The sequence below is a fragment of the Capricornis sumatraensis genome, chromosome 10 (assembly GCF_032405125.1).
Source record: "Capricornis sumatraensis isolate serow.1 chromosome 10, serow.2, whole genome shotgun sequence".
NCBI classification, from domain to species: domain Eukaryota; kingdom Metazoa; phylum Chordata; class Mammalia; order Artiodactyla; family Bovidae; genus Capricornis; species Capricornis sumatraensis.
Window position 1 is genome coordinate 6,728,118 of NC_091078.1, and position 27,386 is coordinate 6,755,503.

At 43.7% G+C, this 27,386-nt stretch overlaps 1 pseudogene; it reads left to right on the forward strand.

The window, feature by feature from the left end:
* Positions 1 to 13,543: 13,543 nt before the first annotated feature.
* LOC138087292 (phosphatidylethanolamine-binding protein 1 pseudogene) lies at positions 13,544 to 26,881 on the forward strand (annotated as a pseudogene).
* The last annotated feature ends 505 nt before the right edge of the window (positions 26,882 to 27,386 follow it).

The window sequence follows — 27,386 nt, forward strand, 5'->3', positions numbered from 1 at the left end:
TTAATGCTCAAAGGCAAGTTTATACCCAATTTGGGAGGCCTTTCGATACTTTTCAACGTTCCATGCGTAGACTTGATATGGCCCGCCATGAGTTGCTTCTGTGCGTATAAACGAGAACAGTCTGGACTCTTGAAGACAGACACCTTCTGGTTTTCAATATGTTGGTCAAAATAGCGGTACAGCAGGGTCTGCAGGGTAAATACGGTGTCACACGTGGAACATTTATGTTATTTTTGGTTCTTCTATCTTGATGCCAGGATGCTGCGTGCAGGCGTGAGAGTGTGTACTTGGGGCAGACTTAAATGCCACTGGACAAATAGGACACTTGTAGAAGACTTCACAGTGAGAACCTTGAACGTGAGACTTCAGTAAGGCCACAGCAGAGTACCCAACATTGCGATGCACACATCGGAAACCTACTCCACGTGCAGTGCGGACAGTTCTTGGTGATGTGGGTCTGGGAGTGAGCGGGGCTGCAGATGGCTCTGCACTCGGGGCAGGTGTAGGGAGATTCGTGCTGATGGATTCTCTGGTGGAAGCGTAACTACCCTGGTTAGGAAGCAGCGTCTGGCAGACAGTGAAAGTCTTTGCCCACTTGTATCTGCAGCCTGCTGGAAATGGGCGGCCAGCGATGTCTCATCCTGGAAAACTTCGTTACACTCCAGACATTTCAGACTGAGCCTGCAGAGCTTGGAGGGGTCTTCATCCAGAGGCATGGCTGGAATGATGGCTGTGCTGGAAGGGGCTGATATGACTGTCTGGGTCATGCCAGACTGGATTTTGGTGATCGTGTGTGTGCAGGCTCCCACAGAGCTCGGAAGGGTGGACGATGAGGCCGGAATATTGCTTGATGGAGAAACAATCATTTGATCTGCCGGGACTGGCTTTGAGATCAAGTGAGAGCACTGCGTCACCATGCCCTTCTCCTTGGAATCAGTGATACATTTGTATATATCCATTCTTTTTCAGATCCTTTTCCCATATAGGTAGTTACAGAATACTGAATAAAGTGCCCTGGGCCATACGGTAGGTCCTTATTGGTTCTCTGTTTTGTATATGGTAGCGTGTGTATGTCAGCCCCACTCTCCCCTTTGGTAACCAGCAGTCATCTCATGTGTGCCTGTGTCCTCAGTTGTGCTGACTCTTTGTGACGCCCATGGACTATCAGCCCACGCTCCCCTGTCCATGGGATTTCCCAGGCAAGTGGGAGAGGTTGCCACTGGAGTGGGTTGCCCTTTCCTCTTCCAAGGGATCTTCCCAACCCAGGGATCAAACCTGCGTCTCCTGTATCTCCTGCACTGCAGGCGGACACTTTACTGCTGAGCCACTGGGGAAGCTCATGTCATCTTATGCTTTTTAAATTCTAGTGCTAATACCAGTAACTAGCATTATTGGAAACAGTCTCCAATCTCCTAAGATAAAGCGGAACACATGTACACCCGTGGTGGATTCATGTCAATGTATGGCAAAACAATGCAATAGTGTACAGTAATTAGCTTCCAATTAAAATAAATGCATTTATATTAAAAATAAATAAATAAATGGCTTGAAAGCATTAAAAAAAGAGTCTTATTAAAATAGTCTTTTTAGTGTATTTATTAGCCTAGTCATGGAAACCAGGAAAAGAGAATAATATATCTCCCTAAGACTCAAGGAAGAAGCCCAAGCTTCATCATCAATACCCAAAGCTTAAATTCTACTTAAACTATTCCTTGATATTTGTTATGGGAGATTTCCACAATTTTTACCTACTGTGTTGGTGTTAAAATAATATTCTTTGCCTCAATAAATGGCTGTGTACTTCGTGCATGTTAAAGTATGTTATTGCTACAGTGAGAGGCAACTGAGAGTAGAAAGCAACCTTTCAATCATGTCCTGTGAAATTCAAGGTTCTACTGCAGTGTTGGGTTGCTAAATGTCAGTACTAATTATATTATGATAAGCATCCAAATTCAGATTCTCTGGGTGAAAAACAGCAAAACTCTGATAAGTGTCTGGAACAAAGTTGAAGGAGAGAAATAAATCCCAGGAAACACTTTTAAAGGAATCGTTTTAATTTCTTTTCCTTTCCTTTCTTTTCTGTTAATTTTTTTGGTTAAATTTAAATTTTAATCTAGATCCATAGGGTCTAGATTTTCCCACATCTTAAGAAAAAGCAAAGGCATAGAATTTGGAGAGAGCAGTCTTTGGAGTCATAGCAGGTTTTGACTCCTAGCTCTATAGCTGGCAGGCTTCTGTGGTGGCCCAGATGGTAAAGAATTTACCTGCAATGCAGGAGACCTAGGTTCAGTTCCTGCATTGGAAAGATCCCCTGGAGAAGGGGACCTATTCCAGAATTCTTGCTTGGAGAATTCTATTGACAGGGGAGCCAGGTGGGCTACAGTCCATGCGGTTGCAAAGAGTTGGACATGACTGAGCAACACACACACACTTTCCATAGCTGGCACATGAGTTGTTTAATTTTAGACAAGTTCATTGAGTTGAGTGTCTGTTTTCTTCATCTGTTACAATAACAACCCTATGTGTGAATGTATGTGGAATGCATGAAATTCCATACACTATCCTGAGCATTAGTACCAATAGTTTAGGAAATTACTAACAGGTTAATCGCTTAAAAATTTTTTAAAACTCTGTCTATCCTAATCCTTAAAGGGCTGTATTATTCCATCTTGTTTTGAGTCAGAGAAGCAGAGCTAGCTGCCATTTTCATTGAAGTGACTTGTTTGTAAATCTGGATGGATGTTTTAAAAACTAAACCACTAGAGGATTCAGAGTAGTGAGAAATGAAATGAAATCATGGTCTAATTCCTTTCCACCAGATCCCGTTTATACGCTTCCCCAGATCCCTGTGATGCAAGAGGACTGCCTGCCTCTTGGGCCCAAGCTGTTGTCCTGGAAAGCCTTGGCCAATGTTTTTAGCACTTTATTTCCCTGAGATCCCAGGTTGGCTTTGCCGCTGCACACAAAGACCAGATTCCTTTATTGCTATGGCAACTCCAGTGCTGGGTCCAGCTTAACCAGATACACAGGTTGGCTGCTCAGAGGATGGGGCGGGGGGAGTGTGACACAACCTGGAAATGAGGAAAAGTCAGTGCCCTCTGGGGCAGCTTTAACCAATAACATTCACAGAAGTTAGTAATGAGTCCCTTGATAAATCAGTAACCCGACGCTCCAAGACAGTGAGTCCCCAAGGCTTTCCAGAGATGTGTTAGATAATCCAGAAACAGGCTGGGTTTTCTTATTTTTTTCATTTGGTGACATGTTTATGTTTTTATTACATCATCTTTTATCTTTATATAGGTATAAAGTCCCTTATATGAAAAAATAAGGGTTGTGAAGATAATTTTAACTCTATTAAGATAGGACAAAAATTATATACAATAATTAGGAAGTTTAGGGTGATAAATGGAATAAAGTAGAACCAGTGAGTCTACCAAAGGCAGAGCCAGGCTGGCTTCTAGGTTTTTTTTAATCCAATCTTAAAGTCTCTCCATCACCACACACTTGCATTCTGTATAGGGTGTGCAGAGTGATGCAGTGTCCTATAAAGCAGGGGTTGGTGGCAAACATTTTCTATAAAGGGCTAGGGCTTCCCTGGTGGCTCAGACGGTAAAGCGTCTGCCTACAATGCGGGAGACCCGGGTTCAATCCCTGGGTCAGGAAGATCCTCTGGAGAAGGAAATGGCAACCCACTCCAGTACTCTTGCCTGGAAAATCCCATTGATGGAGGAGCCTGGTAGGCTACAGTCTATGGGGTCGCAAAGAGTCGGACACGACTGAGTGACTTTACTCATTCACTCCAATGGCAAATATTTTTGGCTTTGAATGCCATGAGGTCTCTTGCAGCTATTCAACTTTGCTATTTCAGTACAAAACAGCTGCAGATCATATATCAGCAAACGGTCATAACTGTGTTTAGGATCAAATACATGATATGAACGACCTTGTTCAAAATGACAATGCAAAGCTCTTTTTTTTTCTTCCCAAGAATGATCAAGAATTTCAAAACATCAATAGCAGTGCACCAAACTAAATGGGGGGCCCTTCCAAGTGTGGGGCACTTGTGACTACGCAGGTTACACACCTATGAAGCAAGACTTGACCGTGCTGAAATAAAATGTTATTCGCTAAAACAAGTGAAGGGCTAGATTTGGCCCATGCACAAGGTTACTGGACCCAACTATGAAAAATCAACTGATAGCATGTGTCTTTGCTTGATCAAGAGGGTCCTCAGTTAAGTGCATGGTATTGACTTGCTTACCCAGCCATTCCTCAGTTTTCCCATTCATATGCCATTTGCTGGGCCTTGGCATATAGTTGTCCTGGCCCTAGAAGCTAATAGGCCTACAGCAGTGCTTTCTGCACTAAGGACGTCCCAGCTGCTCTTTCCTGGTTACCTCTGGGAAGACAAAAAAGGCCTTGTTTCGGTTCTTTTTTACTCCAGGTAACTTTATGTTGACTTTTCCTGGAAGTGTCCTTGACTTCTGAAACACCTTCAAAGACCACTTTTGAAATAAACACATAGTGATCCTTTCAGAAGCCTGTCAGCTTTTGATTAACTCTTGCTGACTTTCTAAGAGCATGTCTTGTTACTTTTCTTGAGTTTTCAAGGGAGACCTTTGTAGTGTCTGGAATATATATATATATATTAATCTGTTTTCACTTCCCCAAATTAGAACCAGGCTCCTAGTGTGTCCTTGGGCTGGGCCTGCTGGTTTCCGTTACAGCCCACTTGGTTTATTGTGCTGACTTAATGACTCAAGAGTCTTTCTCTGGGTAGATGTGGGATTTTAAAAACTCCATGTTATTAGTAGCAGTGCCACCTAGAAAATGGATCTGGCCTGTATAATTGGAATGGACAACTGCCTTTTCTTCCCATTCCTTATCTCTGGGATTTGCAAAGACAAGAGGTAGGTTCATAGGATGTGAAGACATTGAACAAAAATATGTATTTTACAGGAAACTACAAAGTCTATTACACAAAGTATGTAGCCATAAGTAAAGAGCTTGTATTGGGCCTGGGTTGATCCATGCCTGCCTGGGAGAAGGCACCTCAGGCTTGTCTTCTTCCAGCCTGATTCCCAAGCTAAGTGGCATGATAAACAATCAAATGAATGAACAAACTAATAAACAAAATGAGAAAAAAAGAGTGATAGGGACATTGGAATAAATTCTATTCCTTCTTAGTCAATGGCAGAGTGGCCTTCCATATGTGGATGATGTAATTCCAACTGTCTGAAATAACACTGAAATAAGATATTAGAAGAAATAATAAAGATACTGGCAGGGTGCTTCTCCTGGATTGGGGGCTGAGAAATACACCATCTGCAGGTGGTCCTTCATTTTGCTCAGACTGCTCCTGAGAGGCAGGTTTACTTGGTCAAGCTAATCAGGGAGAGAATCCACTTCTCTCCTACCCCAGTCATGTAGGGTCCAGCAGAGGGACCTGGAGATGAAACATCAGGCTGGATGACAGCATCTCATTCATGTGGGGGATTGTAAGCTGCCTATGAGGTTATGGCATGATTAATACACGTGACTGTACGCCTGCTTTGCTCACTGTTGAGGCAGAAACACCACAGCACTGCTGCCTGGGTCAGACTGGGAACCCGGGGAATAGAGCCAATATTGGAGAGAATGCTCAGCAATAGCGCGAAGAAATAGCTCTGAATTCCAGGGGGAACTTGCGGAGCTGTGACAAGGTGCATTTGCAAGTCAATCTGTGAGCTGGGTTAGAGATGTTATTACATTTGCAGCCCCTAGACACCCTGGATACGGAGGAGGTAAATCTCCTCTGGCTGCTTGGTAGCTCTGGGTGTTTCTGCAGTGGACAACTTCTTGCTCTCTGAGGCTTTTTAATTTGAGTACAGACCGATCTGAGAGCAGAGAGATGGGACTCAGGATTACTTACAGGTTTTAGACAGACATCATTTGCCTGCATTTGTAAGCCCACATCATGGTGGGTAGCAGGCCAGAGTGCACCACACTCTGTATATTTGCCTTCTTATCTTGGAGCCATGGAGGTGATGGCCATTTTACATCAGTAAGTTGCTGCAGGGAAATAATATTCATTATAGGGGTGATGAGCAGGCTTGATGAGTAGACTCCTCAACTCTGTCTTCCGGGAGGAGCGACCTTGTCATTATCTTCTTTGTGTCATTGGAAATCAGAGATCTGACATGATAGAGGGTCAGAACAACTGTGTTGCCTGGGGCTTGCACAACCAGTGAGGCACAGAGCTGGTCAATAAGCCAGTGCTGGTGGGGAGAAAAGGCAGCACATGAGGGTATATGGTGGCACTTCCTCCCTTATGGAGTCGTGACCTTCAGAAACTTTACCTCCTGGCACTCCTGATGTTATCATGCCTTTATTTCCCCGTCTCCTTTATAGCCCCACATCTCATTTTGAGATTGTCTGGGATTTTAGTTTCAGATAGTAATTTGTTAACTTGATTTTTGAATCAGTGGTTACTTAACTACAAGTTTGAGTGATTTCTTTGTTTTCATTTGTTTCTTGCATCTCAGCATTTTTCTAGTTGTATTCATTTTTTTTCTATTGTGTATTGAGTTCTTTCAGAGAAGTTCCATGAGGAGATAATCATATGAATTCTTGTATGTCCAGATGTATCTATATTTTGCTTCCCTCTTGAATATTATTTAGGCTGGAGATAGGAGTTTAGTTTCAAAACACTTCTCCTCAGGGTTTTGAAGACTTGTCTTAAAAAATTTGGTATCTGATATTTCCAGTGAGAAGTCTGATGTCATTCTGATTTTTATTCCACTCTGGGTGACAAATGAAAAAAAAGTGGATGTTTTGAGGGTTTATATATATGTATGTGTGTGTGTGTGTGTGTGTGTGTGTGTGTGTGTATATAGTTCAGTTCAGTCGCTCAGTTGTGTCCGACTCTTTGAGACCCCATGAATCGCAGCACGCCAGGCCTCCCTGTCCATCACCAACTCCCGGAGTTCACTCAGACTCATGTCCATTCAGTCCGTGATGCCATCCAGCAATCTCGTCCTCTGTTGTCCCCTTCTCCTCCTGCCCCCAATCCCTCTCAGCATCAGAGTCTTTTCCAATGAGTCAACTCTTCACATGAGGTGGCCAAAGTACTGGAGTTTCAGCTTTAGCATCATTTCTTCCAAAGAAATCCCAGGGCTGACCTTCTTCAGAACGGACTGGTTGGATCTCCTTGCAGTCCAAGGGACTCTCAAGAGTCTTCTCCAACACCACAGTTCAAAAGCATCAATTCTTCAGCGCTCAGCCTTCTTCACAGTCCAACTCTCACATCCATACATGACAACTGGAAAAACCATAGCCTTAACTAGACGGACCTTAGTTGGCAAAGTAATGTCTCTGCTTTTGAATATGCTATCTAGGTTGGTCATAACTTTTCTTCCAAGGAGTAAGCGTCTTTTAATTTCATGGCTGCAGTCACCATCTGCAGTGATTTTGGAGCCCCAAAAGAGTCTGACACTGTTTCTACTGTTTCCCCATCTATTTCCCATGAAGTGATGGGACCAGATGCCATGATCTTTGTTTTCCGAATGTTGAGCTTTAGGCCAACTTTTTCACTCTCCTCTTTCACTTTCATCAAGAGGCTCTTTAGTTCCTCTTCACTTTCTACCATAAGGGTGGTGTCATCTGCATATCTGAGGTTATTGATATTTCTCCTGGCAATCTTGATTCCAGCTTGTGTTTCTTCCAGTCCAGCGTTTCTCATGATGTACTCTGCATAGAAGTTAAATAAGCAGGGTGACAATATACAGCCTTGACGTACTCCTTTTCCTATTTGGAACCAGTCTGTTGTTCCATGTCCAGTTCTAACTGTTGCTTCCTGACCTGCATACAGATTTCTCAAGAGGCAGGTCAGGTGGTCTGGCATTCCCATCTCTTGAAGAATTGTCCTCAGTTTATTGTGATCCACACAGTCAAAGGCTTTGGCATAGTCAATAACACAGAAGTAGATATTTTTCTGGAACTCTCTTGCTTTTTCCATGATCCAGCGGATGTTGGCAATTTGATCTCTGGTTCCTCTGCCTTTTCTAAAACCAGCTTGAACATCAGGGAGTTCACGGTTCACGTATTGCTGAAGCCTGGCTTGGAGAATTTTGAGCATTACTTTACTAGCATGTGAGATGAGTGCAATTGTGCGGTAGTTTGAGCATTCTTTTGCGTTGCCTTTCTTTGGGATTGAAATGAAAATTGACCTTTTCCAGTCCTGTGGCCACTGCTGAGTTTTCCAAATTTGCTGGCATATCGAGTGCAGCACTTTCACAGCATCATGTTTCAGAATTTGAAACAGCTTAACTTGCCGGGGTCCAGCCCCGGTGGATCCAGGGAATTCGAAGCGTGGATGGTGTTGGTGAGGATAGACTTATTTATTTATTAATATAAGAAATATAAGATTAGATTAGGAAGAAATAGTGTAGTAGGAAAATTAAGTGGAGAAAGAGGGCTGAATAACTTGGATTACGTGGAAGGCCAATAAAATCCCAGACAAGGAATTTGCACCATCTACATTGGGCCACAAGCGCTTGCTTGAATATCTAAGGGTGCCTCGCCTTAGGCTCCCTTTCGCGCAGGTCTTAACAGCCAGGGCAAGTAAGTAGACTTGGCGAGCCTCCGTGCCCCAGATGGGAATTCAGCCTGAAGTTAAAGTAAAGAGGAAAAAGAGAGAGACACGGGGGAAACCAGTCCAGCGACTGGCTCCGGCCTCTATTGTTCAGAAGGCCTTAAATACTTTTGATAAAACATGGAGATCAATGGGTAACACAAAGTTATGCAGCGTTAGCAGTCCAGACTCTTATCAAAACCAGGCTTTTCTCTCTGCATATCTAATTTTATACACAAGTCTTAGGTGATTTACATCATCTTCTGGCCAAAAAGGACCAATTAACATTTTACAGCCTTTTTTCTGATAAGGGTTTGTCAACCAGAAGACTTATTTGTGTTGATCTTCCCAAAATCTGGTGCCATTCTCAGAAAGCACTAAATAAAGTTACATTCTTACATAGCAAGGACACAAGAGGAGGGCAAAGAGAAGTAATTAACTCAAAAGTCTAGTGTTGCTAACATCAGAACTACTATATATCTTTTTCCATATCCCATTTACATTGATTAACATCCTCCTAGGTACCTTAAAGATAAAGAATATGGAGGCCTGGCAGCAGTCATTGAGTCAGCAGTGAAAACCCTCTACCAATATAATTTTTAACTCTTTAGAAAAGGCTCTGTATCTTAAGATGCTTTTAAGCTTTGTGCCTCTCGCGGTTGGGGGGCTGTAAGCAATTCACAAGCTGTAAGAGGTCTGGGGAACCTGTTAGGCAAGCTAGAGAGCTATCAGAGGGGGTTTAACTGAAACATCCCTTTCAAAAGCAGAAGACTAAAGCCCTGAGTTGACTTTTTTCCAGAGAATATCAGAAGAGTGGAAAAGCAGAGTACAAAGGCCGGCAGATTCTTATTTTTTTTGGGGGGGGTGGATGCTCAGAAAATTCCAGGGGGAAAACCTGAGGTCTGATTAGCCTTGCCATCAGAGCTCTTGCCACATGACCTTGTCACAGGTGGAATTCCTCACGCTGGCTCCCGGCACAACTGGAATTCCATCACCTCCACTAGCTTTGTTTGTAGTGATGCTTTCTAAGGCCCACTTGACTTTACATTCCAAGATGTCTGGCTCTAGAGGAGTGATCACATCATCATGATTATCTGGGTCATGAAGATCTTTTTTGTATAGTTTTCCGTGTATTCTTGCCACCTCTTCTTAATATCTTCTGCTTCTGTTAGGTCCATACCATTTCTGTCCTTTATCGAGCCCATCTTTCCATGAAATGTTCCCTTGGTATCTCTAATTTTCTTGAAGAGATCTCTAGTCTTTCCCAATCTGTTGTTTTCCTCTATTTCTTTGCATTGATTGCTGAAGAAGGCTTTCTTATCTCTTCTTGCTATTCTTTGGAACTCTGCATTCAGATGCTTATATCTTTCCTTTTCTCCTTTGCTTTTCGCCTCTCTTCTTTTCACAGCTATTTGTAAGGCCTCCCCAGACAGCCATTTTGCTTTTTTTGCATTTCTTTTCCATGGGGATTGTCTCGATCCCTGTCTCCTGTACAGTGTCACGAACCTCATTCCATAGTTCATCAGGCACTCTATCTATCAGATCTAGGCCCTTAAATCTATTTCTCACTTCCACTGTATAATCATAATGGATTTGATTTAGGTCATACCTGAATGGTCCAGTGGTTTTCCCTACTTTATTCAATTTGCGTCTGAATTTGATAATAAAGAGTTCATGATCTGAGCCACAGTCAGCTCCTGTTCTTGTTTTTGTTGACTGTATAGAGCTTCTCCATATTTGGCTGCAAAGAATATAATCAATCTGATTTTGGTGTTGACCATCTGGTGATGTCCATGTGTAGAGTCTTCTCTTGTGTTGTTGGAAGAGGGTGTTTGCTATGACCAGTGCATTTTCTTGGCAAAACTCTATTAGTCTTTGCCCTGCTTCATTCTGCATTCCAAGGCCAGATTTGCCTGTTACTCCAGGTGTTTCTTGACTTCCTGCTTTTGCATTCCAGGCCCCTATAATGAAAAGGATATCTTTTTTCGGGTGTTAGTTCTAAAAGGTAGGTCTTCATAAAACCGTTCAACTTCAGTTTCTTCAGAGTTACTGGTTGGGGCATAGACTTGAACAACTGTGATATTGAATGGTTTGCCTTGGAGACGAACAGAGATCATTCTGTCGTTTTTGAGATTGCATCCAAGTACTGCATTTTGGACTCTTTTGTTGACCATGATGGCTACTCCATTTCTTCTGAGGGATTCCTGCCCGCAGTAGTAGATGTAATGGTCATCTGAGTTAAATTCACCCATTCCAGTCCATTTTAGTTCTCTGATTCCTAAAATGTCGACATTCACCCTTGCCATCTCTTGTTTGACCACTTCCAATTTGCCTTGATTCATGGACCTGACATTCCAGGTTCCTATGCAATATTGCTCTTTACAGCATCGAATCTTGCTTCTGTCACCAGTCACATCCACAGCTGGGTATTGTTTTTGCTTTGGCTCCATCCCCTCATTCTTTCTGGAGTTATTTCTCCACTGATCTCCAGTAGCATATTGGGCACCTACTGACCTGGGGAGTTCCTCTTTTGGTATCCTGAAGCAACACCACTGCATTCTAGATATGTGTCTTTTCAACCTGCTTATCAGCATGTGGTGGCAACCTTTAGTCTCACTATAAACACTTTCAGTCCTGAGAAACCTTATTTTTATTTTTTTGATGACTCCATTCTCTTTGCATTCTCTTTTTGGAACTTCTACTAGACTGACACTAAAACTTTTACCTATATTCTCCATAGTTCAATTATTCCAGCCCCCTTGTTTTCCCTTTCTAGCAGTATTACTATGTGACAAGCCACTGGAAAATTCAGTGGTGTAAAATGATGACACAAAATTTATTTTGTGTTTTGATTCTGGGTTGATAAGGCTGTGTTCCTGCCCTGTGCTGGGTCATCCAGGCTCACCCAGGGGGTGGCCTTCAGCTGGAAACTCAGTGGGAGCACTTACTTTGTTTCCCCGAAGCTTCTCTTTCTGTGTGGCGTTATCCTCAGGAGGTTCTTCACTTGGTCCTCATCCTCCACAGAGTAGCCTAGACTTCCTTCTGACATGGCAGCGTAGAGCATTCTAAGTGGAGAAAGCTCTGTTTGCGTCAACCCTGATAATGTTCCGTGGGGCAAAGCAAGTCAAAAGCCAAGACTGAGTCAGTGTCTGAAGTTACTTTGCTGCTGCTGCTAAGTCATGTCAGTCGTGTCTGACTCTGTGTGACCCCATAGACGGCAGCCCACCAGGCTCCCCCGTCCCTGGGATTCTCCAGGCAAGAACACTGGAGTGGGTTGCCACTTCCTTCTCCAATGCATGGAAGTGGAAAGTGAAAGTGAAGTCGCTCAGTCGTGTCCGACTCTACAAGGGTATAAATGCTGAGAGGTAGGATTTTTAGAGGCTAACAAGTCAATCAAAGTTAGGATGCTGATAACACTTTTTTTTTTCTCTCTCTTTTAACTTTTATATTGGAGTATAGTGGGTTAACAATGTTGTGATAGTTTTAGGGGGATAGCAAAGGGACTCAGCCATACATACATGGGTATCCATTCTCTCCCAAATTTCCCTCCCATCTACATTGCCATGTGGCATTGAGCAGAGTTCCTCATGTGCCTTTTGAGAGCAGAATTTCTCTTCTGAAGTTAAACGCCTACCTGACTCAAGACTCAGCTTCTTCTGTGGCCCACACCCTGGGTCCAGTGCATGGGGAAGGGCTCTGTCACCTGCTAACTGCTCGCTGGGAGCACAGGGCGCCTATCAGCTGTCCTGAGCTCAGCTTCCCAATTAAGCTTTTTCCTGTGTGCTTTGTTGCCCCCTCCTCCTCCTGCTTTTGTCTCTCAGTCTCTAAGTGTCCTAGTCTTGACTCACATTGTTTTAGGTGGCAGCTTCCTTTTTCCCCTTGGCTGTAGCCTCCTGAATCTCCTCCCTTGCTTTTATTCCCCACTGGAGATTGAATGCTATCCTTTGAGAATATAAATTGGGTTTTCTGCCAGAAATCAGTTTACTTTTATCTTTTTTTCCCCCAAAGATGTTTCACTTTGTCTTTATGATTTAAATAATCACTTTTTAATTACACTTAGCAAATATTTGTTGAATGGTTCAGTTAACATGCGGGAATTTATTGGTTGAGCTTAATGAAATCTGTTACTGCAGTGTTGGAGGTACCCTGAGAGGTCACCTAGACGAATAATTCTCAGCTTTACTTAAAAATCCATCAATGGCTTCCCACAGCACTTTGGATAAAGCCCTGTTTTCTGAGTATTTCACAAGTGACCTCTTGAGGTCCTCTCAGTGCTTCCGTTCTCCAGCCCCATCTTTTTTGTCTTTGATCATTTCCTCTTCTATATTGGACCCAATCTTTATTCAGCTCTTCACATTTGTCTGTAAAATTCTGCAAAAGCGAGGCTTTCTGTCAGTAAGAGTCTTCTCTCTTTAGCTAGTCAGTGCTGACCTACCCTTTAGATCTAGTTTCTCTGGAACATCAACCACGACTTCACCACATAGTCAGACCTGGGTTAAAATCTCTCATGTGCTTTAAAATTCTCTGGCCGGAGAGCTTATCATTCTGCAGTGTAATTGCAAATCGATTGTCTGGCCCACCTAATGGACTGTAAAATCTAGAAGGGACCATATCGGTCATTCAGCCTGTAGCACATTTTTAAACATCCTGCCTAGTACTGTGCCTAGCAGGTGGTCGACACAGAGGAACCATTTTTGGAGTCACTGATTGCTTTCATGTAGTTCAGGAGACTTTATTACATCTGGAGAAAATTTTCTGCTATTAGCCTGTATTTAAACATTATGAGGAATCTGTTCAATACTTTCCTAGAACAGAGGTTTGAAAAGAACTTCCAATTGAAAAGAGTTTTGCTATTAAAAGAGCTTGGAAACTCCTGCCCTGGGACCATGATTTCACCTCACAGATGCAGAATGAACTCTAGCCTAGGGAGCGATGCACAAGCGTCACATCGTTGTGAATGGCAGCTCTGGAACTAGGCCACCACCCGGTTCTCCGTGTGGGCCGTGTGGCCTTGCTGTGCCATCTGACCTCGTCCAGCCTGCAGCCCTAAATGTTCTGTCTGCAGATGTTCAGGAGATACCCAACTTTCCTTGGGATGAAGATGACTCTGTAAAATATCTCTCATTAGTGCTATTTCCTATGACATTGGGATCATCAAGCCTTAATGGGCCTTGAGCAGAAAAGGCTCAGCAATTCTATTCATATCATGCTAGGACTTTGAAGAAGGTTTACTCTCTCTCTGCTGCTGCTGCTGCTGCTAAGTTGCTTCAGGCGTGTCCAACTCTGTGTGACCCCATAGACGGTAGCCCACCAGCCCAAGTGAAAGTGAAGTCACACAGCCGTGTCCGACTCCTAGCGATGCCATGGACTGCAGCCTACCAGGCTCCTCTGTCCATAGGATTTTCCAAGCAAGAGTACTGGAGTGGGGTACCATTGCCTTCTCCACAGTCTCTCTCTGCTGCTGCTGCTGCTGCTAAGTCGCTTCAGTCGTGTCCAACTCTGTGCAACCCCGTAGATGGCAGGCCATCAGGCTCCACCATTCCTGGGATTCTAGAGGCAAGAACACTGGAGTGGGTTGCCATTTCCTTCTCCAATGCATGAAGGTGATAAGTGAAAGTGAAGTCACTCAGTCATGTCCGACTCTTAGCGACCCCATGGACTGCAGCCTACCAGGCTCCTCCACCCATAGGATTTTCCAGGCAGGAGTACTGGAGTGGGGTGCCATTGCCTTCTCTGCAGTCTCTCTCTAGCAGATGTCAAAACTCTTCCTTTGGGTGTATCAGATGCCTTATGTGTATCTTACCACAGTCAAGAGAGGTAGGCAGGCTGGTTTTTGTCATCCTGATTTACAGCTAAGGATACCAAGACTAGAAATTGACATGAGCTTGGCCCAGACAGTGACAGGCAGAGCCAAGAAAGAACAGGTACTCACTACATCCCTCTCGGGGATCATACTGCTGTTAACTGACCAGCTTAACAAATACTTGATGTTCCACTCAGCAAGAGGCAAACTACAGCATGAAACAGATCAACGTAAAATCACAAGTGCTTGTTTCGGGAGTAGCTTGTTAAATAGGCCTTCTCCATCTTTGACATTCACTAGGAGCCTGATGGTGCTGTGCTGTGGTACACCACCCAGGGCCACCCTTCAGGACCGAGGTACTCAGTCCCCCAGCTGCTGGGAGAGCTGTCTCCTTGACTCACAGCATGCTCCTTCCCTGGGAGTTCCCCTTGACTGAGGGAGTTGTCTTTGCCCAAGTTAATTGCCCTTCCCTGGGGGCAAGTCTGCATCGAGGGTTGATGCAAGGGTCCAGAGACTCAGATGTTTCCAATCTGAGAAGGGACCATCCAGCTTCAGAGCTCCCTTGGGGGGTCAGCTGAGGGCTGACACAACTGTATGGAAGTCCATCTTCTCCTTTGGCCCAGCCTTGCCTCTTCCTTCACTTCTTTAGAGGAGTCACTCCTGCCTGTGCTCCTCAATCAGCCTCCTTGGTGTAAACTCTATTTCAGAGTTAATTGCTGGGGAACCGACCTACAAAGAGAAATTGATGAGCTGGTCATTACCCACTCCCCATGAGAAATTGACGGGGAGTCCTTTCCCATCATCAAGCTGGGAGAGGAGGAGCTTCAGAGAATCACAAAGAGCATGAAGTGTGTTCTGGATTTTCCAGAATGTGGAGACTGAGACCTAACTCAGGCCTGGAAGGCTTTCAGCTGGGAGGCTTGCCAGGAGTTACTTCTGATGGCTGGACAGGGCAATAGGAGGGGGAGTGAGCAGCAGATGTGGGTCCTGGAGAAACAGGCATCTTGAAAGATTTTTATCCAAGAGGCTGGCCTAGGGGGTGAAATGACTCCTTCCTGGTGGATTGCCAGACTCCAGGGGCCTAGGGTACCATCCTAGTGGTTAGTTAGAAGAGGGAATGTTTTTTAAACTTTTTTTAATATGGACCATTTAAAAAATCTTTATTGAATTTGTTACAGTATTGCTTTTGTTTAATGATTTTTCGGCCACAAGGCATGTGGGATCTTAGCTCCCCAAACAGGGATTGAACCTGCAGCCCCTGCATTGGAAAGTGAAGTCTTAATCACTGGACTTCCGGGGAAGTCCCTAGAAGAGGCAACATTGACACCAGCAGCATGAAGGCACTGAGGGTCTCTTGAAGAAACCCCACAAGTACTCCTGTAGGGCAGCAGAGTCAGTATTTAAGTATCTGCATGGTTAAGGGCATTAAGAAACCCAGAGAGAATCAGAGACAGCACAAGGCATATGAGACACGTTGACATTCTTTACTTCCTTGTTGCTCTTTTCCCCTCCCCAACATCAGAGGAGCCTGGAGCAGCATGGTGCATGGAGGAAGCATGAAAAGCCTAGGGGAATGCTTAAGGGAAATAATGAAAGCAAAGTGAAAAAACTATAACTGCCCTTCCTTTTCCATTATTGGCTTTCTCTCTCTGTTCCTTCTTGTGGTTTGGAGAGAGATGTTTTAAATTGGATGAGAGATCGAAGTTTTGATATTCAATTGACCGGCTATTTTAACTCTTGAACATGAGATCAATTATTACTCCTTGAGAATGACTGAGATAGCTCTGGGGTCTGCCCGAAATTTCATTCAGGGTCAGACAAGTCTGGTTTGGCTGAGCAGGTGCAGGGGAGGGAGACCTGATCAGAAGGAGCACATTTACTTTCTTCTTGAACCTTATGGAGTCAAGCTCATTCAATGAACAGGTTATACTCAGCTTCCTCTTTTGTTAATTTCTTTGTAGCCAAATAATTTGGGAAACGTTGGGCTATTCACTAATAATATTTTCTTCAGGCCTCTTCAGAGCTTTTAAAACATTAATGTGCTTTTTAAGTTTTAAGTTAAGGATGAGCTTTCCCAACTGAAACTCATTTGGTAACTAAACCATTTTTCTGATGAGTATCTCTTAGGTCTAGTGTTTCTGGAAATGCTTAGGAATAGATGAATTTTAGGAGCACATCTCCTTGTACCCATATGTCAGAGCAGTGCTTTTTGGCCATGAGCACATGGCAAGATGGGTTTCCTTGGTGGCTCAATGTTAAAGAATCCGCCGGCCAGTGCAGGAGGCATGAGTTCAACCCATGATCCAGGAAGATTCCCCTGGAAAAGGAAATGGCAACCCACTCCAGCATTCTTGCCTGGAAAATTCCACGGACAGAAGAGGCAGGCTATGGTTCATGGGTCGCAGAGTCAGACACAACTTAGTGACTGAATAAACAAAACATAGGGCAAGATAGTATATTGAGATATTGTCTCAGTTTGAGCTGTGACAACAAAGTTACCATAGATTGGGTAGCTTAAACACCAGAACTTGATTTCTCATAGTTCTATAGGCTGGGAAGTCCAAGAGCAAGGCCCTGGAAGATTCAGTGTCTGGTGAGGGCTCACTTCCTAGTTCATGGATGACCTCATTCTCTGCCGAGTCCTCACATGATGGAGGACAGAGTGCCAGGCTCTTCACTCTCTTACGTGGGCACCAGTCACCTCATGGGGGCTCCATCCTCGTGACTTAATTGCCTCTCAAAGGCCCCAACTCCAAACTCTATCACACTGTGGACTAGATTGCAGCATATGAATTTTGTGTTATTCTTAGGGGGCAAGGTTTGCACACACACTGGGTCCAACAGATATTAACTGAGAAGTTAAGGTTTCACCTTTGCTTCTCAGCCTAGCTATGCCATGTAGCAATTTCAGGTCTCTTCTAACTTACCTTTATGGCCATGGGGCTTCCTGTGGCAGGGTTGCCATATGTATTCTTTCACAGGAGTGCGCCATATAGCATTCACAGAGCAGTGGGGAAGGGGTCCTCACTGTAGCCGGGCAGCAGTTTCCCTGGAGGCTGTCCTGCAGACAGAAAGAAAATCAAGCAGATGTGCTGTAGCGAGGTCCTGTTGCCCAGCATCCTGAGGTCATTCCTGTTTTTAGCAAGACACCCTCCATGAATATGGTACCTTTTTCTCTTCTGATCCTTTTCCTGGGATACACTGTCTAGGTCCTGGAGTACAGTCATGTCATCTAGTAGTAGAAGACTTGGGTGAGGGGATGATTCAGGGCACCAGCAGTTCTGGAACCTGCATCTCATTTTTCTCCTGTATTAGCAGGCGGGTTCTTTACCACTAGCGCCACCTGGGAAGCCCATAACAGTTGTGTTATGGGGATTCCAACCTGCTATATTCAGGCAAGGACAGAGGCAACATTCAGAGGGAACTGGGCATGAGAACAGCACCATCTGTTGTTGAGACAAGGAGCTCCGAGGGAAAAATATCATACAAAGAGGAAAATTCTCTTCAAGGTTCAACTTATTATTTCCTCAATCCCACACGTTACTTTTGCCCTTGCTGTAAAAATTCTATTGGTTTATAATAAAGCTCTGCCCGTGGAGGGGAAATGAGAGCGCAGGAGCCCATGACTGAGTTATTGTGCTTGTTGTTAATATTTGGTGTAGCTGGCAAAATGACTATGGAAAGTGTGGTCCCTGCAGAGAAGGCTTCCCAGAAGCCACAGAATTTCTATCAGCACCTCCCTCATCTCTCTGCACAGTGTCTCACCTCCTCTGAGGTATCCCTGGGTACCTTTGAGGATAAAAGAAGAGGATGATTTAAGGGAATTAAAAAAAAAATTTTCTGTAAGCAGCCCAACAGAAGAACAGTGTACCTACAGAAGAATAAACAGCCGCTCACCTTGGATTTCACTGCAACACAGAACCACCATCTCCAGAGGTTTAGATGAAGAAGGTGGTGACCCAAGAATTCTACCTTTGGCTAAATTGTCATTCATGTGTGAAGCTGTAAAAAGACACTTTCAGGAATGCAATGGTTTAGAAAGCATGTCACTTTCTTATTCTTCCCAGAAACTGCTATAAGATATAGTTTGGCTGACTAGGAGATAAATCAAATCAAGGATTAAAAAGTGGATGAGAGTGCACACTGCCAGGAAAATCTCCGTATGTTCCCAAGAGTATAAAAGAGCCCAAGTCACATTTTCTAACTGGGGTGCAATAGAGTTTTTTTTTTTAATATAAATTTATTTATTTTAATTGGAGGCTAATTACTTTACAATATTGTATTGGTTTTGCCATACATCAACATGAATCCGACGCAGGTATACACGTGTTGCCCATCCTGAACCCCTCTCCCTTCTCCCTCCCCGTACCATCCCTCTGGGTCGTCCCAGTGCACCAGCCCCAAGCATCCAGTATCATGCATCGAACCTGGACTGGTGATTCATTTCATATATGATATTATACATGTTTCAATGCCATTCTCCCGAATCATCCTACCCTCTCCCTCTCCCACAGAGTCCAAAAGATTGTTCTATACATCTGTGTCTCTTTTGCTGTCTTGCATGCAAGGTTGTCGTTACCATCTTTCTAAATTCCATATATATGTGTCAGTATACTGTATTGGTGTTTTTCTTTCTGGCTTACCTCACTCTGTATAATTGGCTCCAGTTTCATCCACCTCATTATAATTGATTCAAATGTATTCTTTTTAAATGGCTGAGTAATACTCCATTGTGTATAGATACCACAGCTTTCTTATCCATTCATCTGCTGATGGACATCTAGGTTGCTTCCATGTCCTGGCTATTATAAACAGTGCTGTGATGAACATTGGGGTACACGTGTCTCTTTCAGTTCTGGTTTCCTCAGTGTGTATACCCAGCAGTGGGATTGCTGCGTCATAAGGCAGTTCTATTTCAATAGAGTTTTTAAAAATCCATAATAAGTGGAATCAAGAAGTAACTTTCATAAATGACTTCTGGGTGGAAGATGAAATAAAAATGCAATTATAGAAAATGAGGAATTCAATATAATAAAAACATTTCCTAATTTAATCCTAATCATTTCATTAGTAAAATAAGTTGTTCTATGGGGTGACAATCATTGTGATCATGATGAGTTCCCACCTTCCCCGAGAAGCAAATGATGGAGAGAGGAGCCACCTACCCAGGAGAAGCACCTGAACTGCCCAAGAAGCCCTCAGAGAGAGAGGGTGGTTGAACTCATCTGAGAGGAGTTAGCTGAAGAATAAGAAAAATAGCAGGGATGTCTGTTCTGAGTTTAAAAAGACAGAAAGGGGAATCAAAGGCATCAGCAGGATAGAGCTAGAGACTTGCCTGCAGGTCTTGAGGTTCAAGGAATCCCGAGTTCACCCTCACATCCCTGTTCACGATGAACTTGGTTGTGTCGCACGTGCCCCTCTAGGAAACTGAGCAGTCACATCAGCCTTTGGCTGCTGTCCATGGTGCCTGCTTGGGGAGATCGCCAAAGTCTACCTGAGGCCTTGCCTTTAGGGGCCCCTTGGGAGTCCTCAGTGCTATACTTGAGTGTAGGAGCAGGAAGCCCAGGGGCGGGTCTATGAAATGCCCTCAAGTGGCTCTTAGAGATCCTCTCCTGGTGAGTTGCCCTCTGCCCCTTTGCCTGCCCCAACCAGCACCTCTGCCCAAAGCCCATATAGCGAGGGCCACTCTTCCTCTATTTACCACTTTTGCCTTCCTTCACCCATGCTTACAGAGGATGCTAATCTGGCAGTGCCCACTGCTCACAGGCCTCCTAGGAACTCCCCCCAGCAGCAGTGCAAAGGGTACCCTGGGCAGCAGTTCTCATGTCCTTGGGAGGCTGTCCTGTTGTAGTCCTTCTGGAAACTGGGGCAGAGGTCCTGCTTCCTCTCACATCCCCAGATGTGGTTTGCAGGATGGAACATGAGAATGACTCACCAAGTGCCAAGGCTGCTGACGCTTGGGAAGTCGCTTGTCCCACAGGTAGGACACCTGGGGAAGGGAACATCCTGGCACCCTGAGAAAAGGACAAGATACTGGGTCCACTGGATGCAGCTCCCGGTATGTGTGGCCAGGAACCCCCCTGCATATCAGTGGTCATGCTACAGCATGGGCCTTTGAGCATGGAGCACCCCCTCACCCCTAGTGCCCTCTGCCCCTTCCTCCACTGCACTGCCTGGTCCACCAGCGCCACTGTGTATCCTGTCTCTGCATTGCTCTCCTGCCTTCAGCTCCACACTTTCTCTTTGACCTTCTAAATGCCACCTGAAGATGACTTTCCTATAACACAAATCTGATCACATCTTCATCCCTTACATTTTTCTGAGCCTGCTCATTAGTCCTTTGGATAGTACCTGAAGGCAACTGCATGATTCTGCATGTCTTTCCTGAGCTTATTTTGCTCCTTTCTGTCTCAGAATCTTCTCCAGCCTCTCTGACTTAGTATTTCCATCTTGGGCTGCTGCTCATGCCCCATGCACTGCCTGATGAGACAGCTCTGCTCTTTGATCAGCGAGAGCAGCTTCTTCTCATACTATGGGTCTCAGACATTCTTTGAGCAGGACAGCCTTCGCTGGCCCTTGAGGCCTGGCTTAGGCAGTGCTTCAGAGTTCTGCAGGCATATTTTTCTTCCCCATCACAGCAGGCATCACGCCCAACTGTATTGCTTATTTTCTGGTACACTCCCAACAGACCTTAGGTTCTGCCAGGCCACGAAATGTTTTCTGATCACTTTTTGTTTATGTATTTGTTTGGATCCTGCTGCTGACTCATAACTGGTTCAAAAAGTGCTTGCACTGATGAACATAGCTGCAAAAATCCTCAACAGAATTTTAGCAAACAGAATTCAGAAACACATCAAAAAGCTCATACACCATGATCAAGTTGGGTTTATTCCAGGAATGCAAAGATTCTTTAGTATATACAAATCAATCAGTGTGATATACCATATTAACAAATTGAAAGATAAAAACCATATGATCATCTCAATAGATGCAGAAAATGCCTTTGACAAAATTTAGCACCAATTTATGATTAAAAAAAACTTCAAACAATGGGCATAGAAGGAACCTACCTCAACATAGTAAAGGCCATATATAATAAACCTATAGCAAACAGTATTCTCAATGGTGAAAAACTGAAAGGATTTCCCATAAGATCAGGAACAAGACAAGGGTGCCCACTTTCACCACTGTTACTCAACATAGTTCCGGAAGTCTTAGCTACAACAATCAGAGAAGAAAAAGAAATAAAAGGAATCCAGGTAGGAAAAGAAGAAATAAAGCTCTCACTGTTTGCAGATGACATGGTACTGTACATAGAAAACCCTTAAGATAGTATCAGAAAATTACTAGAGCTAATCAGTGAATTTAGCAAAGTTGCAGGATACAAAATCAATACACCAAAATCACTTGCATTTATATATACTAACAATGAAAAATCAGAAAAAGAAATTAAGGATTTAATACCATTCACCATTGCAACAAAAAGAATCAAATATCTAGGAATAAACTTGCCTAAGGAGATAAAAGAACTGTACACAGAAAATTATAAGACACTAATGAAAGAAATCAAAGACAACATAAAGAGATGGAAAGATATCCCATGTTGCTGGGTAGGAAGAATCAATATTGTGAAAATGACTATACTGCCGAACACAATCTATAGATTCAATATGAACCCTATCAAATTACCAATGGCATTTTTCACAGAACTAGAACAAAAAAATTCATATGGAAACACAAAATACCCTGTATAGCCAAAGCAGTCTTGAGAAAGAAGAATGGAGCTGGACGAATCAAACTTCTTGACTTCAGATTATACTACAAAGCCACAGTCATCAAGACAGTATGGTACTGGCACAGAAACAGAAGTATAAACCAATGGAACAAGATAGAAAGCCCAGAAATAAACTCATGCACCTATGGGTACCTTATTTTTGACAAAGGAGGCAAGAATATGCAATGGAGCAAAGACAGCCTCTTAAATAAGTGCTGGGAAAACTGGGCAGCTACATGTATAAGAATGAAATTAGAACACTTCCTAACACCACACACAAAGAGAAAATAAAAATGGATTAAAGACCTAAATGTAAGACCAGAAACTATAAAACTCTTAGAGGAAAACATAGGCAGAACACTCAGTGACATAAATCAAAGTGAGCTCCTCTATGACCCACCTCCTAGAGTAACGGAAATAAAGACAAAAGTAAACAAGTGGGACCTGATTAAACTTAAAAGCGTTTGCACAGCAAAGGAAACTATAAGCAAGGTGAAAAGACAACCCTCAGGATGGGAGAAAATAATAGCAAATGAAACAACTGACAAGGGATTAATTTCGAAAATATATGAGCAGCTCATGCAACTCAGTGCCAGAAAAACAACCCAATCAAAAAGTTGGAAAAAGACCTAAAGAGACATTTCTCCAAAGAAGACATACAGATGGCTAATAAACACATGAAAAGATGCTCAACATCGCTCATTATTAGAGAAATGCAAATCAAAACTGCAATGAGATATCACCGCACACCAGTCAGAATGGCCATCATCAAAAAGTCTACAAACAATAAATGCTGGAGAGGGTGTGGAGAAAAGAGAATGCTCTTGCACTGTTGGTGGGAATGTAAATTGATGCAGCCACTGTGAAGGACGATATGGAGATTCCTTAAAAAACTAGGAATAAAACCATGGTATGACCCAGCAATCTCACTCCTAGGCATATACCCTGAGGAAACCAGGGTTGAAAAAGACGCATGTATCCTATTGTTCACTGCAGCATTGTTTAAATTAGCTAAAACATGGAAGCAACCTAGATGTCCATTGACAGATGAATGGATAAAGCAGTTTTGGTACATATACACAATGGAATATTACTCAGACATAAAAAGGAACACATTTGAGTCAGTTCTGATGAGGTGGATGAACCTAGAACCTACTATACGGAGTGAAGTGAGTCAGAAAGAGAAAGATAAATATTGTATTCTAACACACATATACGGAATCTAGAAAAATGGTACTGAAGAATTTATTTACAGGGCAGCAGTGGAGAGACAGACATAATGAATAGACTTATGGACGTGGGGATAGGGGAGGAGAGGGTGAGATGTGGAAAGAGTAACATGGAACTTATATTACCATATGTAAAATAGATAGCCAACAGGGATTTGCTGTATGGTTCAAGAAACTCATAGAGCCGCTCTGTATCAATCTAGAGGGGTAGATGGGGAGGGAAATGGGAGAGAGGTTCAAAAGGGAGGGGATACAAACACCCTCTTCCAACAACACAAGAGAAGACTCTATACATGGACATCACCAGATGGTCAACACCAAAATCAGATTGATTATATTCTTTGCAGCCAAAGAATATATCTTTGCAGTCAACAAAAACAAGACCAGGAGCTGACTGTGGCTCAGATCATGAACTCCTTATTGCCAAATTCAGACTCAAATTGAAGTAGGGAAAACCACTAGACCATTCATGTATGCCCTAAATCAAATCCCTTATGATTATACAGTGGAAGTGAGAAATAGATTTAAGGGCCTAGATCTGATAGATGGATTGCCTGATGAACTATGGAATGAGGTTCGTGACACTGTACAGGAGACAGGGATCTAGACCATCCCCATGGAAAAGAAATGCAAAAAAAAAAAAAAAAGAAGAATGGCTGTCTGGGGAGGCCTTACAAATAGCTGTGAAAAGAAGAGAGGCAAAAAGCAAAGGAGAAAAGGAAAGATATAAGCATCTGAATGCAGAGTTCCAAAGAATAGCAAGAAGAGATAAGAAAGCCTTCTTCAGTGATCAATGCAAAGAAATAGAGGAAAACAACAGATTGGGAAAGACTAGAGATCTCAAGAAAATTAGAGATACCAAGGGAACATTTCATGCAAAGATGGGCTTGATAAAGGACAGAAATGGTATGGACCTAACAGAAGCAGAAGATATTAAGAGGTGGCAAGAATACATGGAAGAACTGCACAAAAAAGATCTTCATGACCCAGATAATCATGATGATGTGATCACTAATCTAGAGCCAGACATCTTGGAATGTGAAGTCAAGTGGGCCTTAGAAAGCATCACTACGAACAAAGCTAGTGGAGGTGATGGAATTCCAGTTGAGCTGTTTCAAATCCTGAAAGATGATGCTGTGAAAGTGCTGCACTCAATATGCCAGCAAATTTGGAAAACTCAGCAGTGGCCGCAGGACTGGAAAAGGTCAGTTTTCATTCCAATTCCAAAGAAAGGCAATGCCAAAGAATGCTCAAACTACCACACAGTTGTACTTATCTCACATGCTAGTAAAGTAATGCTCAAAGTTCTCCAAGCCAGGCTTTAGCAATACATGAACTGTGAACCCCTGATGTTCAAGCTGGTTTTTGAAAAGGCAGAGGAACCAGAGATCAAATTGCCAACATCTGCTGGATCATGGAAAAAGCAAGAGAGTTCCATAAAAACATCTGTTTCTGCTTTATTGACTATGCCAAAGCCTTTGACTGTGTGGATCACAATAAACTGAGGACAATTCTGAAAGAGATGGGAATGCCAGACCACCTGACCTGCCTCTTGAGAAATCTGTATGCAGGTCAGGAAGCAACAGTTAGAACTGGACATGGAACAACAGACTGGTTCCAAATAGGAAAAGGAGGACGTCAAGGCTGTATATTGTCACCCTGCTTATTTAACTTCTATGCAGAGTACATCATGAGAAACGCTGGACTGGAAGAAACACAAGCTGGAATCAAGATTGCCAGGAGAAATATCAGTCACCTCAGATATGCAGATGACACCACCCTTATGGCAGAAAGTGAAGAGGAGCTAAAGAGTCTCTTGATGAAAGTGAAAGAGGAGAGTGAAAAAGTTGGCTTAAAGCTCAACATTGAGAAAACGAAGATCATGGCATCTGGTCCCATCACTTCATGGGAAATCGATGGGGAAACAGTGGAAACAGTGTCAGACTTCATTTTTTTAAGCTCCAAAATCACTGCAGATGGTGACTGCAGCCATGAAATTAAAAGACGCTTACTCCTTGGAAGAAAAGTTATGACCAACCTAGATAACATATTCAAAAGCAGAGACATTACTTTTCCAACTAAGGTCCATCTAGTCAAGGCTATGGTTTTTCCAGTGGTCATGTATGGATGTGAGAGTTGGACTGTGAAGAAGGCTGAGCACTGAAGAATTGATGCTTTTGAACTGTGGTGTTGGAGAAGACTCTTGAGAGTCCCTTGGACTGCAAGGAGATCCAACCAGTCCATTCTGAAGGAGATCAACCCTGGGATTTCTTTGGAAGGAATGATGCTGAAGCTGAAACTCCAGTACTTTGGCCACCTCATGTGAAGAGTTGACTCATTGGAAAAGACTCTGATGCTGGGAGGGATTAGGGGCAGGAGGAGAAGGGGACGACAGAGGATGAGATGGCTGGATGGCATCACTGACTCGATGAACGTAAGTCTGAGTGAACTTCGGGAGATGGTGATGGACAGAGAGGCCTGGTGTGCTGCAATTCATGGGGTCGCAAAGACTCGGACATGACTGAGTGACTGAACTGAACTGATATGTATACCTATGGCTGATTCATGTTGCAGTTTGACAGAAAACAAAATTCTGTTAATCTATTATCCTTCAATTAAAAAAAAAAACAAAAAGAGGCGCTGCTGGGCTTGACCAATCAGAGAGCAGAGTGGGGCCCCTCCCCGCTGGTGACTGGAGGAGTGGGGTGGGTTGGGGCGGTCGCTCTTGGTGTGCACTCCTCCTCGGTAAAGTTTGCAGACTGCTGTGAGTCCGTGTTCCTACCCTGCGCGAGTCCACAAGCTGCTTTCTCTGTTGTCTGACCTGCTGGGCTCTGCGATTCCAGTGGACCTCAGCAAGTGGTCCCGGCCTTTGAGCCTGCAGGAAGTGGATGAGAGGCCGCAGCACTCTCTGCAGCAGGACGAAGTTCGACGAACTGGGCAAAGTGCTGACACCTACCCAGATTAAGAACCAGCTCACCAGCATTACATGGGATGGCCTTGATCCAGGTAAATTGAAGACAGATCCGGTGCTCCCAGCAGGAAGGACCCCAAATATAGGGAATGACAGCATTTCCTGGTGGTCAACATGAATGGCAACAACATGAGCTGTCACAGTTCTCTTCAGTTATGTGGGCTCTAGGCCATCCAAGGGCGCTGGCCTGCACCGCTACATCTGGCTGGTTTACAAGCAGGAAAGACCACCAAAGTGTGACGATCCCATTCTCAGCAACCTATCTGGAGGCCACCATGGCAAATTCAAGGTGGCCTCTTTTCGCAAAAAGTATGAGCTCTGGACCCTAGTGGCTGGCACATGTTGCCAGGCTGAATGGGATGATTATGTGCCCAAACTCTAGGAGCAGCTGTCTGGGAAGTACAGGAGATGGACACTGTCCCAGAGTTCCCAAACAGTGTTTCAGTTTAGCGATGCATGTAGATTTTCCCCCATCTCCCTGCCCAAGCCCTGAGCAGTCAGATTTAGATTTAGGATGACTTTTCCTTCCTTCTGCCTGTCTTGTATAATTTTAGGGAGTTTATGTTTTGATCAAATTTGAACTCCGTTTTGGTGAGGCATTCTTTGGTACTGTGATGGGGTTTATCAAAATGTTAATACAAGAACAACAACCAGACTTTAAAGAAGAAAAAAAATTCTGGTAAAAAGACCAGGTCTGCAGTATTAGAGCAGAGCTTCAAAGAATCTTTAAGGGAGGTTGAAAATGAAAAAAGATTGGTTGCCTCAGCTTTTGTGAGCCTGAACAGAATTGTGTGTGAAAGCACCCACCGGCATGCGTTTTCATGGCCTTGTCTCACCAGGACAACCAGGGGTTGGCATGTCCACTCACCGTCAACGTCTCAGGCTAGTTGCTGGGTATCAGTGTCCTGCTCTGGCTCCTTTAACGAGCAATACTGGAGAAAGCTCAAGAGAAGTCACTTTGCTGTTAAAGCCTGGCCATCTAGGTGAGCAGCAGGGCA